Source organism: Monodelphis domestica, chromosome 3 (genome assembly GCF_027887165.1).
Source record: "Monodelphis domestica isolate mMonDom1 chromosome 3, mMonDom1.pri, whole genome shotgun sequence".
NCBI classification, from domain to species: Eukaryota; Metazoa; Chordata; class Mammalia; order Didelphimorphia; family Didelphidae; genus Monodelphis; species Monodelphis domestica.
Genome location: NC_077229.1, coordinates 128,838,361 through 128,851,137, shown reverse-complemented (window position 1 = coordinate 128,851,137; position 12,777 = coordinate 128,838,361). Strand labels below are relative to the sequence as shown.

General features: G+C 40.0%; 1 protein-coding gene and 1 non-coding gene across 6 annotated transcripts in view; both read right to left on the bottom strand.

Moving 5' to 3' along the window:
• Positions 1-12,777, bottom strand: part of CYRIB (CYFIP related Rac1 interactor B) — a 203,276-nt gene that overhangs the window by 168,223 nt on the left and 22,276 nt on the right. The window lies entirely within an intron of this gene.
• LOC130458671 (U6atac minor spliceosomal RNA) lies at positions 6,095-6,216 on the bottom strand. The gene has a single exon (XR_008918076.1). It is a non-coding gene; the product is annotated as a U6atac minor spliceosomal RNA (small nuclear RNA).

Sequence of the window (12,777 nt, the reverse complement as noted above, 5' to 3'; positions counted from 1 at the left end):
TGATATTCAGGGCATTAGGGAAAGATTTGTTTGTTCGTTCGTTTGTTTGGTAGAAGACAAGATTTTAACCAAAACCCAAAGGGAGACAGGGAAGTCAGGAGGCAGAGATGCAGGAGTGAGAAAATTCCAAGCATGGGAGACTACCAGTGATAAATACTCTGAGTAGTGTTTTGCACCAGGAACAGCAAGGACACCAGAATTACTGAATTGCAGAGTATGTAGGAGGTAGGAATAAGTAAGATGTAAGAAGCCTAGAAAGGTAGGAGAAGGTCAAGTTATCAAGGGCTTTAAACTCAAACAGAATGAATTTTAAAATTGATCCTGGAGGTGATATAGAGCCACTGGAGTTTAATAAATTGAGGGATGCCATGGTCAGACCTGAGCTTTCTGAAGATCACTTTGACATCTGAGTAAAGGATGGACTGAAGTAGAGAAAGACTTAAGGTCATGAGACCAACCAGCAGGCTACTCCAATAGTCTAGGAGTAAAGTGATGAGAGTCTGCATGCACTAAGTTGGTGGCAGTGTCAGAGGAGAGAAGGGGGTATATATGTGAGATGTTATGAAGGTAAAATCAACAGGCTTTGGCAACAAATGGAATATAGGGGTGGGAGGTCAAAGATTACATCTGGGTTGTAAGCCTAGGCAAATAGGAGTAAAATTTATGAGACAAACATTAAGACCTGAAGAATTCATCTGACTTGCTTGAAAGACCTAAAGTAAGAGGGAGATCCCCACCTCTCTGAGTAACTCATGGGCTCCACTATAGAAGAGGTCTAATTATTAGGAAATTGTTACTGATATCAAGTCCAAATCAGTCTCTTTGCAACTTCTAACCATTGTTCCTAGCTCTGTCTCCAGCACAAGCAATGAAAATTCTGTCTTTCCATTTAAATCCTTCCATTCCTAACTTTTTGAATACTTAAACACAGCTATCCTATTCCCCATCTTCTTTTTTCTAGGTAAAATATCCCCAATTCTTCTGATCAATCTTTAAATGGCATGGTTGATCTCAAAGCCTCTCACCTTCCTCATTACCCTCATCTAGATCATTTCCAATCAGTCAATACCCTTCCTAAAATTAGGCACCCAGAACTGCATACAATACTCAATGAATCACCGAATTTGGAAGTTTGAAGGAACTCCATTAGACCTCTAGTTCATATGCTCCAGATGTGATTAGATCTAAGCAGAAGACAGGACTATCAGCTCCAAAGCTCTGGAAATCATGTCTCTCATAATATATCCTGGGATCATATGCACATCATATTCATGTTGTACTGTTGACTCATGCATATTGAGTTTGCAATCCACAAAAGCCTCAAAATCTTTTTCACATGAATTTGCTGTCTAACCAAGTCTCCTCTATCTTGTAGTTGCTTTAAAAAACATGTTAAACCCCAAATGTAGGATCTTAACATTTTTCTCTATGAAGTTTCATTTTATGAGATTCAGCCCAGCATCTTAGACTCTCAAGTCTTTTTTGGATACTGATTTTCTCATCCAAATGTGTTAGCTATATGTCTCTCTGTTCTGCCAAGGTACAATCTTGCCATTTAAGCCTTTCCTATCATTGGTACAAATGTTAAATGGCACAAACATCAGGTCCCTGAGGCATCCCATGGTGTCCTACTTCCATGTGGTCATCAAACCATTGATTAGTTCTGAGTCCAGTCATTCAACTGGTTCCAAATTCACTAAGACACCAAGTCTACTCTATGTCTCTTCCATCTTGTCCATGAGGAGAGTACTTGTGGCAAAAGCTTGACTGAAATCTAAGGCAATCTCTCTTAAACTGAGTTTACCATAAATCTTTGCAGGATATCATAGAATCACAGATTTAGATCTTGATGAGACTTTAGAAGTCACTCAACTCATTCATTTTATAGATGAGGAAACTGAGGCCCAGAATGTAAGTAGCCTAGTTAGCCACTAAGTGCTATCCCATAGCACTCATGTCTTCCTGACTCCAAGTCTAGATTATGCCACATGGCTGCCTCAAATTCTATCTTCATTGGCCAGATATCAAACCCAGATCAACTGTTTGGAAGGCAGCTGTGCTAATCACTGTCCCACCAATGCCTCTCAGAAAATGTCTATACCATGTTCTTAATCTAAGGGTCTAGTGTCTTTGCCAAAAAAAGGAAGGGACCTTGGTCTGTCCTAACATGATAAAGTCATGCCCTATCTTTTCATCATCACTTTCCAACTGTTCTACATTTCTTGAAACCTAAGCTTAGTGAATCACAGTGGCACACTTGGGGTTTTCTTCTCTTGAATAAAACTTTGCACAATATAAAAATTGTATAAGAATGTTGGCTGATGAGGAATACCCTCCCTGGGAGAACCGGTCCTGCATAGTGGACAGAATACTGGAGCTGGAAGGGAGAAAACTGAATCCAAATCCCAGCCTGATCAAGTTTCATTAGCTGTATGACTAAGAAATGGCCTTAATTCCTCTGAGCCTATTTCTCCTCTGTATAACGGGGATGACACTACTTATACCACCAACCTCATGAGACTGTTATGAAGTAAGTACTTCAGCAACCTGACAGCTCTGCAGAAAAGTGAACTATTGCTACTTATCATTGTTCCTCATTATCGCTGTCAGTGAGCCTGTAGGGTTTGAGGGAGAATGAGGTTCATAGTATTACTGGAGCTAAAACTGGAAGGGACCTTTTCAGTTATTCCATCTCCCTGATTTTATTTTTTGATATCTTTATCCACCAACGATAGGTGGTTGACTCAGAAGATGTCTGGGGTTTTTCCAATGCTGACGTTCTAAGCTTCTCTAAGATCAGGTGGCTCAGTTCTGATGTCTCATATGCTACATTCTCTGCATCTCTCACATGCCCCACCTATAGGGTTTTTTTTTTACTCCAGAGGCAGGGCACTTTCCTGAACAGTTAGCCTGATTTATCCTATTCTCCAGCTCTGGATTTTTTCTTATCTAACAGTCATTCAATATTCACACTAACTTTTCTCATGGTCCAGATGTCACCCTCAATAACCACCAATCCCAAGAGGCAGTAGATAGACTGAAGCAAGTGGTGCCTGGCCAAGGGGTTGGGTTTTTTTGTTTGTTTGTTTGTTCTTATTTTTTTAAACCTTTACCTTCCATCTTGGAGTCAGTACTGTGTACTGGCTCCAAGGAGAAGAGTGGTAAGGGCTAGGCAATAGGAGTTAAGTGACTTGGCCAAGGAGTTTTTTGCTTGATCCTGGCAATGCCTGTGAGGGCTTAGAAGAAAGCCCTTCTGGTCCTTGGGAAAGAGCTGGGATGAAGGAGGCAGCCTGGTCTGATCTTTAGATGAGCCAGAGGATGCCTGTGAATGTAGAGCCAAGAATATGGAGGCGGAAATGTGGGTAGTAAAAGATAAAGGAGAGCCAGGGGACTCAGACAGGGATGTGGATGACTTATCAAAGATCAGAAGGAACAAATGAGTATATGAAGTTAGAGACTGGCCTTAATGAAGCCCTAATGAACAAGTTCCCACAATTAAAGACAACAATGCAAGGGTTACCAGTGGGGCCCTAAAGAGCCAAAACAATCAATGTCTTTGATTAAGTACTGATGAAATTCTCCATCAGCTCTTTAATCTGTGTCTCCCTGGGGTGTTTGGCTTTGCAGTGTTTTCAAAGAAAACATTTTTAAATATACATTATTTCTCAAAGCACCAACCAGAAAGTTTGGCTCTCCTTCCTGGCTCTCTCAGGCATCAGAACATTTGATAATTTCCCAGATGAGACAATGTAAGAGACAATGGTAACTTCAAGGACTCTCATCATATCCACTCTTGACTCTTTTCTGCAGACCTATAGTATCATAAAATCACTGAGCTGGATAAGCTCTTAGCAGAGAAACAAAGAACACTAGGCATTAGAACATAGAATGGCAGAAAATGGAATGTTAAGCCTGGAAGTGACTCTAAAGATTCATTCATTCAACAGTCAACATTCATTAATTAAAGGTCCACTATATATGTTGTCACTGGATGGAGAAAATAAAAATTTTAGGAGAAATGGACTCTGCTTTCATTATAGTCTAGTAGACTGGCACAACCCTTTGTTTGACATGTGACATGTGACATGAGGCCCAGAGAAGCTAAATTATTTGTCCAAAGTCATGTAGCTAGTACATGCCAGAGTTAAGGACTCAGACCAGGATCTTCTGACTCTAGAGACAGCACTCTTTCCTAATTATTTACCCAATTTGTCTTCCTCTCCAGCTTTGGATTCTTTCTCATCCGAAAGTCATGCTTGTTGTTGCTTATTTTACAGATGAATAAACTGAGGTAAACAGGGTTAAGTGACTTGCCCAGGATCATATAGCTAGTAAATGCCTGAAGCAGGATCCAAACTCAGGCAGATAAGTCTTCCAGAAAGAGAGTGGAGAACTTCTCAAAACGGGGTTCAGAGGAGAGAGTTGATGTTTAGGGTTGGCTCAGAGAGAGGAGAGGGGGTTTGAAGATTTTCCCCCTTCTGCCTTCCCTCCTTAGCTATAGCTGCTCTCCCAGATTTGCTCTTGTCTCTCTTGTCCCCCCTCCACTACTGGAGACCAAAGGGTCTCCCCTTGATCTGTTCACTCACATTTGATTCACAGCTTGGAGAAAAGATAGCTATTTTAATGCCAATTAAATCAGGGTAATACAAAGGAATAACTGGCAGGGAAAGAATGGGAAAGGAAAGTGGGAAAAAGTGGGTTCCTATCTCTATATAAGACCCTTTTCCTCCCTCTTCGAATTTGGGGGTAATTCAGGCTTTGGCAGCCTGAGCCCCCTGAGAGAAAGTCTGGTTGGCTGATCCTGGGTTTTGCCCCTTGGCCACAGTTCAGACCCAGGGCAACAGGAGCTGAGGTAAAGTCTGACAGAGTTTCAAAATGCCTTTTCTCAGGTTTCTCTTCAGTGAGTCTCTTCAATTGGGAATTGTTGGGGGGGAAGGATTTCCAGTCACAAGCAGGAAAAAATGGATAACCGTCAGGAGAAAGTCTTATTCAACCTTCTCTCTCTAGCTTCTCTAGACTGAGAGACCAACTGCTCTTCAGAAGGAACTTCCTCCCTCTCCTCAGAATTCCATCCTCCTGGGGCCCCTCCCCCGACAAGATGATCAGATCCACACACTCTTCAGTCTGGCACTTTTTCTTTAGTGCCAGTCTCTGTCACAGTCCACTGTACCACCAAGCTGCCCCAAAAGGCATGCTACATTCACACTGACTTTTCTTATAGTCTGCTGTCACTTGGTTTTAGACTAATATCTAACAAATGTCTTGGGTATTTCACCTAAAAGAAAAGGGAAGGAAGGAAGGAAGGAAGGAAGGAAGGAAGGAAGGAAGGAAGGAAGGAAGGGAAGGAGGGAGGGACGGAGGAAGGGAGGGATGGAGGGAGGGAGGGAGGGAGGGAGGGAGGGAGGGAGGAGGAAGGGAGGGAGGGAGGAAGGGAGGGAGAGAGGAAGGGAGGGAGGAAGGAAGGGAGGGAAGAAAGAAGGAAGGAAGGAAGGAAGGAAGGAAGGAAGGGAGAATCCTCAGTTGCATATGATAAACAAGATAAAAGGAGAGAGTTGAATCAATTTGAATTACTGAATTGAATTCTGTGATCTTAAAAGGTATTTTACCTCCTTGGTCTATAAAATGGGGATAATAATACCTTCCCTCCCTTACTCAAAGGTTGCAGAGAATGATTCAGATAATATGCCTAGCTCTGTGCTTTACAAAAGAAAGGTGTTATTATATGAAAGTGTTTTGTATACTGTAAAGAGCTATGTAAATTGAGCTATTAAGTGATTATCATCTTAACTCTTGACTTTGGAATAGCTTCTACATGTCTCTTCAACAGGGATTTAGTTCTTGGATCAAATCAGTGATTTCATTTATATAAAGCAATCAAATTAGGAAATTCCTACCCTGCATATTCTTTAAAAAAAAAAATCCCTACTTTCTGTTCTTATAACAACTCTAGGACAGAAGGATAAAGACTAGACAAATGGGGTCAAGTTAACTTGCCCAGGGTCACATAGCTGGGATGAATTTGAGGCCACATTTGAACCCAGGTCCTCCCAATTCCAAGCCTGGCATTCTATCTATTGTGCCACCTACCTGTCCCTAAAAATGGTTACATGCCACAGAGTAGGTGGCAATACTGTAACTGTATGTGTGTCGTAAAGGCCACTAAGATACATATCCTTATCAAGGAGAGTGCTAAAGTTCTCTCCTTTCATACAACACTGAATACTCTTAGAGTTGTTGGGACCCTAAGAGGTGACTGATTTGATCTGTCCTGAGCCACACAGCTAGTTTTATGTCAGAGGCAGGATCATAGATTTAGAACTGGAAGCAACCTGAGAGGCTTTCTTACACCAACATTTCTCATTTTATATATGAGGAACTGAGGCCCAAAGAGTTTGTTAAAGGACTTGCCAAAGCTCACACAGATAATCAGTAGAGGAACTAGAATTTGAACCCATGTCTTCTTAACTCCAAATGCCACTCTTTCCTCTGATGCCAACTTTCTGTCCACTAAACCATACTACTTAATAACAGGGGTAAAAAAAAAAAGACAATAAAAATAAAAATTGGCTGGATCCAAATTACTCATCATTAAACTACTGGGAACACAACCCAAAGCTTGGGTCTTAGCAGAAGTAGGTCAAGAGCCAATTCTTTCCATATTAGGAATGACAGATTTTAATCCCTTACTTTATGGAACTCATAACTATTAAATAAACCATAGAATCATGGATCCTGCTGCTGCTGGAAGGGAACTTAGAACATCCCACCTAGGTTGCTTATTTTACAGGTGACAAAACTAAGACCTAGAGATGGGAAATGATACATTCTAATGTCTAATGTTGCTAATAAGTGGCAGAATTGGGTCTAGAACCCAAGACTTCTAATCTGCAAGCCTGGTTTTTTCAAAACTCTTTGTTACATAGAAATTTCACAAGATAGTGAAGGGATATACCAATATGATATGAATATATTAATGTATTAGAAATTGAAATGATATGAAATTATAAAATATTAAAAATTAATTTCATTTGTTTCCTATAGTAGAAGGGAATGTTGGATATATAGCAAAGATTCATTTAATTAATGAGACTCTCCCCTAAGTTTCTAATCCTCAGAACCAATTTATTCATTCAGCAGCCATTTATTAAATACCAACTATAAGCCAGACACTCCCTTGGGTGCTAGCTTTCTCTAGGCTTGAAAGACACTCCCTCCTAACCTCTATTCCTTAGAATCCCTGGTTTCCTTCAAAGATCAGCTCAAACACTATCTTGTTCATGAGGTCTGAATCTCCCAGAAGCTAGTACAGCCTCCTTCCCCATCAAAGAACCTTGAATTTATTTTGTCTGTACATATATGTATTTTCCCAATAGAATGTATCTTCCCCAATGGCTGGGCCTATTTTAATTTTGTCTTTTTCTATTTCTCCCCTGGCACATAGCAGCAACTTACTAAATGTTTATTGAGTAATTGATTGAGGTAAGATTTCAACCTTGGTCTTCCTGACTCCCAAATCCTATTTATTCAGTCTCATGGGAAGCCTGGAACCTTACAGTAGGATCAGTTCCAAAGAACTAAAGTTGAAATCACCCCAAGGACAATAAAAAAGCATAAAGAGGGCATGGATGAACTGCAACACATTACAAATGAGAACTTATTATAAAAAAAAAAAGAGCAAGAAAAGGGACGTTACAGATATGTAGAGCTAGGGACAACCAGTTAGCTCAGTGGTTAGAGTGTCAGACTTGGCATCAAGAGAACCTTGGCATCAAATATGGCCTCAGCCACTTCAGAGCTGTGTGACCCTGGCCAAGTCACTTAGCCCCAGTTGTCTAGCCCTTACTGCTCTTCTGCCTTGGAACTTAGATTTAGCATAGATTCCAAGACAGATTTTAAAACATATATAAGTATAACTGGCAAAAGACAATGTGTGGTTCCATGTAACAAGAGTAAGGAATGCCTGATGGCCCTTCTGCTGCTCATAAAGTCAAGAGAACTTAAGGAGTGACTCATACATTGGGTGAACCCCTATAATGAACTGATGGGAAGTTTTGGACAAAGAATCCCATACAGCAAGCATTGGTGGACTGTGATCTGGTCTATAATGACACAGGGGACACAGAAAGAGGATATAAGGAGAGTCCTGAAGGTAGGGAATGACTTCATTTTTGTCATATTCTCAGTGACTAAAACATTGCCTATATTTTGTTGTTCAGTTGTTTTTCAATTGTGTCTGACTCTTCCTGCCCATTTTGTGGGGTTTTCTTGGCAAACATACAAGATTGATTTATCATTTCCTTACTTAGCTTATTTTGCAGATGAAGAAACTGAGGCAGAGATAAGTGACTTGCCCAGGGTTATAGGGCTAGTAAGTGCCTGAGGCCAGATTTGACCCAGGAAGAGGAGAATCTCCCTGACTCCAGACCTAGCACTCTATTGGCTGCACCACCTAGCTGCCCAAATTTATTTATGCCTGTACATAGCAAGCACTTAATAAGTACTTGCTGAATGAATGAATTGCTGAGAGCATTTTGAGTTTGAGCTGATAAAGAATATTTATTTGTAGAGAAATTCTCAATCACCTTTAAACCATGGACCATAAGATATAAATAAGAGAATGTTAGAATTGGGGGGGGGGGGGAAACTTGGAGCATTGAATATGAATGTGAATGAATAGAGAAAGAAGGGATTTTTCTGGTCGCCCAGTCCAGTTCTCTCCATTCTCCCACTTTTAGAGACAAAGAGAAAAGATTCATACAAATACCTTCCCCCCATGCTAAACTCTATATAGGGAGAAAATTTCCAGGCCAGGTTGAGAAACCATTGATTTCTGGTTTTGTTTTAAAACACTTAATTAACAAAGGAGAAGGGAACCCAAGAGTTAATTAACAGAGAATGGATTACAACAGCAGAAGGAACAATTGCAAAAACTTTACTTAACCAGAGAAAAGACAAGTTAAAAAAAATACATCATTGAACATTAATGAACCCTCATGGAATCAGACAGTGTCAGAGTAGGAAATGACTTAAGAAGTTTGAGGCCATCTAGAAGATACAGGAACTCAAAATCCCTGTAAAATATCCCCAAAGAAGGATCACCTAGCCTCTTCTAGAAAGCCTCTAGTGATAAAGAACTCAATCCATCCCATACCAACCCATTCCACTTTCAGGCAACTCTAATTGTCAGGTCTCACCTCTCTCTCCCCATTCCAGTCCATCCTCCACTCAATTATCATCAAACTGATCTTCTTAAAGCACAGGTCTTAGCATGTCACCCCCTCAGTCAGTAATCTCCAGTGACTCACTATTACTCTTCCCTCAAATATAAAACCCTGATTAACTTTTAAAGCCCTTCATATCGCGGACACTTCCTAACTTTTTTAAGCTTTTCACAACCTTTTCCAGGCTTCTTAATCCTTACTCCCATATATTCTGCTGTTCCTCACAAAAGCCATTCCTTCCCTCCACTTTTGACATTTTCACTGATTGTCTTCCCTTTCTTGAATTTTCTCTCTTGTCTCTGCCTCCTGGCTCCCCTGGATTCCTTAGGTACCAGCTAAAATTCCAACCTTTTGCAAAAAGCCTTTCCTGATCTCCCTTAAATATCGTACCTTCTCTCTGAGATCATCTCCAATTTGCCCTGTCTATATCTGGTCTGTTCATAGTTGTCTCCCTCATGCGAATGTGAATCCCTTCAGAACAGGGACTGGTTTTTGTTTGTGTTGTGTTTTGTTTTGTCTTTCTTTGTAGCTCCAGCTAAATATTTATATTTCTTATACTTGGCACTTGACTTTACATGACTTGGGAATTTCCACTTCCAATCAAATCAAAATCTGTCTTCCAGAAACTTACATTCATTCCTTCTATTCTGTTATCTGTAACCTTGGGAAAGAATTCCAATCCCTCTTCCACTTGAGAAACTTTCAGGTATTTGAAAATAGCAATATGCCCCTCCCTGCCTTGCCCTTCCTCTTAAGTGTTTTCTTCTTCAGCCTAAACATCCAGTTTCTACACTCTAGTCTCAAATGGCATGATGTCTGGTTTTTTCTCCTTGCATACCTTTCTTCCAATGCCTCCCTGTCCTTACTAAAATGTGGCACATAGAACAAAACACAATCCTCTAGATTTGGTGTGAACAGGACAAAGAAAAGGGGAAATAGCAACTCTCTCACCTCCCTTGTTCTAGACCAGAGGTGTCAAAATCAGTTAAAATGGAATTGGGTAGCGTACCATGATCAACTGTGAAAACTCGGCTACTCTCAGAAATGTAGTGATCTGAAACAATTCTGAAAGATTTATGATGGAATGCTAGCCACCTCCAGAGGAAAAACTGTTGGAGTCAAATACAGATCAAAGCATGCTATCTTTCACATCAGTGTATTTACAGTTTTCTTTTGGGGACTTGGTTTTGTATGAATGTGCTCTTACAATAATGACCAATATGGCAGTGTGTTTTATGATAATAAAAATAAATAAATGAAATGTACCTGGAACTAGTGAGCAAAAGAAATAAAAATAAAATAGAATATAGAGGATGTTAATTTGTGGTTTTCTAAGTCACCTTGTGATGGCAGTGATAACATTGGTAGGGTTTAGTGGCCTCTGATTTCTATTTCAGTTTGACACCATTGCTCCACATTCTATGCTTTTCTTAATGCAATCTAAGAAGTAGTTGCTTTTTTGGAAGCCACAAGCTCACTGGAGACTCATTCAACTCTAACAAACATTTTTTTAAGTGCCCTCTATGTAAACAGTACAGGGCTAAGCATAGAAGAGCTACAAAGTTTCATAAGGCATGTTTCTTCAAGGGGTTTACAGCCTAGTGGGACGCATGGGGGGATAAAAACTGAGAGCAAAATACTATACAATATTTCAACTGTAGATTAGAGAGCTAAAAACAAAGTTTGACATTTAACCTGGACAGTTGCAGAAGATCTCGTGGAAAGGATGACATTTGTTTGAGCTTGAAAGGAAAAGAATTCAATGGTGAAGAGAGAGATGGAATAGGGAACAGCCTAGGCAGTGGAAGAATGGAGCATGTGCTAGGGACTCAGAGTTGTCCAGTTTGGCAGGGATCTGGAGGGCAATTATAGGAAGAAAAATGAGAGAGATCTGGAAAGGTAGAGGCATCAGGCTGAGGGTGGTCTTGAATGCTAGGCAGATTCATCTGAACTTGATTCTGTAGTCAATAGGGAGCCATAGAACACTTTTTAAGAGCAGTGATGTGAACATATCCATCAAGCATGAATTCACCTCTTGCCTAGACTGTGACAATAGCCTTCTAACTGGTCTTTCCTGCCTCAAGTTTCTCCCTTCTCCAATCCATCCTCCACACAGCTGCTGAAGTATTTTTTGAAAGCCCAGATCTGCCTCTGCCATCTCTCTATCATACCCCACTCTCTCTTGCCTCAAGAATCAAATAAAAAGTCCTCTGTTTGGCTTTTAAAGCTCTTTCTAAGCTAGCCCCTGCCTGCTTTTCCAGTCTTCTCACACATTACTCCCATTCCATATAGATTTTACAGTTCAGCTTCTTCATTCTTCCTCATGCGTGATACCCTCTCCTGTCTTTGCACTGAGTATCCTCCTACCTGAAATGCTCGCCTTCCTTTCTACTTCTTAGACCCTCCAAACTCAGCATAAATACCAGGGGCCTTTCCTGGTCCTGCCAACTGACAGTGCTTTCTTTCCACTCTAAGGTCACTTTCCATCTTCTCTAGATGTATTATGCATATATTTATTTATATACATGTTCTGTCCCCTATTAGAATGTCGACTCTAGGGGAAGTGGCTATCTTTGCTTTTCTCTATATCCTCAATACTTAGCACAGTGCCAGGCATGAAGTAGCTATTTCATAAATGATTATTGATTCACCGATTGATTATTATGGTAGTAGAGAGGACTACTATGCTCCCAAATCTTTTTCATATCCACTATTGTTTAGACCTATTTATTAATCTAATCTTTATTTGTGAAATCGATTTTTAAAGAAGCAAGTATAGAACTTCAGATTTATCCTATTTAATCATGCAATATTCAACCCATCTTTCTAGCCTGATGAAACCTTTTTTATTTTTAATTCTCACACTGTCATCCAACATATTAGCTATCCCTCCAAGCTTTATATCAGGAGGAAATTTGGCAAATATGTCATCCATGCCTCCATCTAAATAAATAATAAGAATAGGATTAACTTTTGTTTTTTAAAATAGCATAAAAATTGCTCAGAATAAGACCACAAACAGAGGTCTATTGCATTCTACTATAATCTAAATTGATGGCAATTCTTTGGGTCTGGTTGTATTACCAGTTTTGAGTAGACCTAACTCTGTATTATCCTCCTGCCCAATATATGTTCTTTCTGTCCACAACAATATCACCAGAAACTTTATCAAATAATTTGTTATATATGGTTTTCCTCTGGTCTACCAACATAATAAGTCTTCAAGAAAACAGATTACAATCTGGCATGGCTTCTTTTTTTTAAACTCTCACCTTCTGTCTTAGAATCTTTTTAGTTCTAAGTCAGTGGCAAGGGCTAGGCAATAAGGGGAAATTACTTTCTTTGGCCACCCAGCTAGGAAGTGTCTAAAGATAGATTTGAACCCAGTTCCTCCTGCCTCCAGGTCTGCTTCTCTATCTATTGTGCTACTGCCCTGATAGCATCTTTATAAGCCCATTATACCTCATCTTGATGCCCTTTTCACTTTCTAAGCACAAACAAATGATCTTTTAAATAACACATTCTAGAAATTCTACCAGGTGCCAAAGCTTAGCTC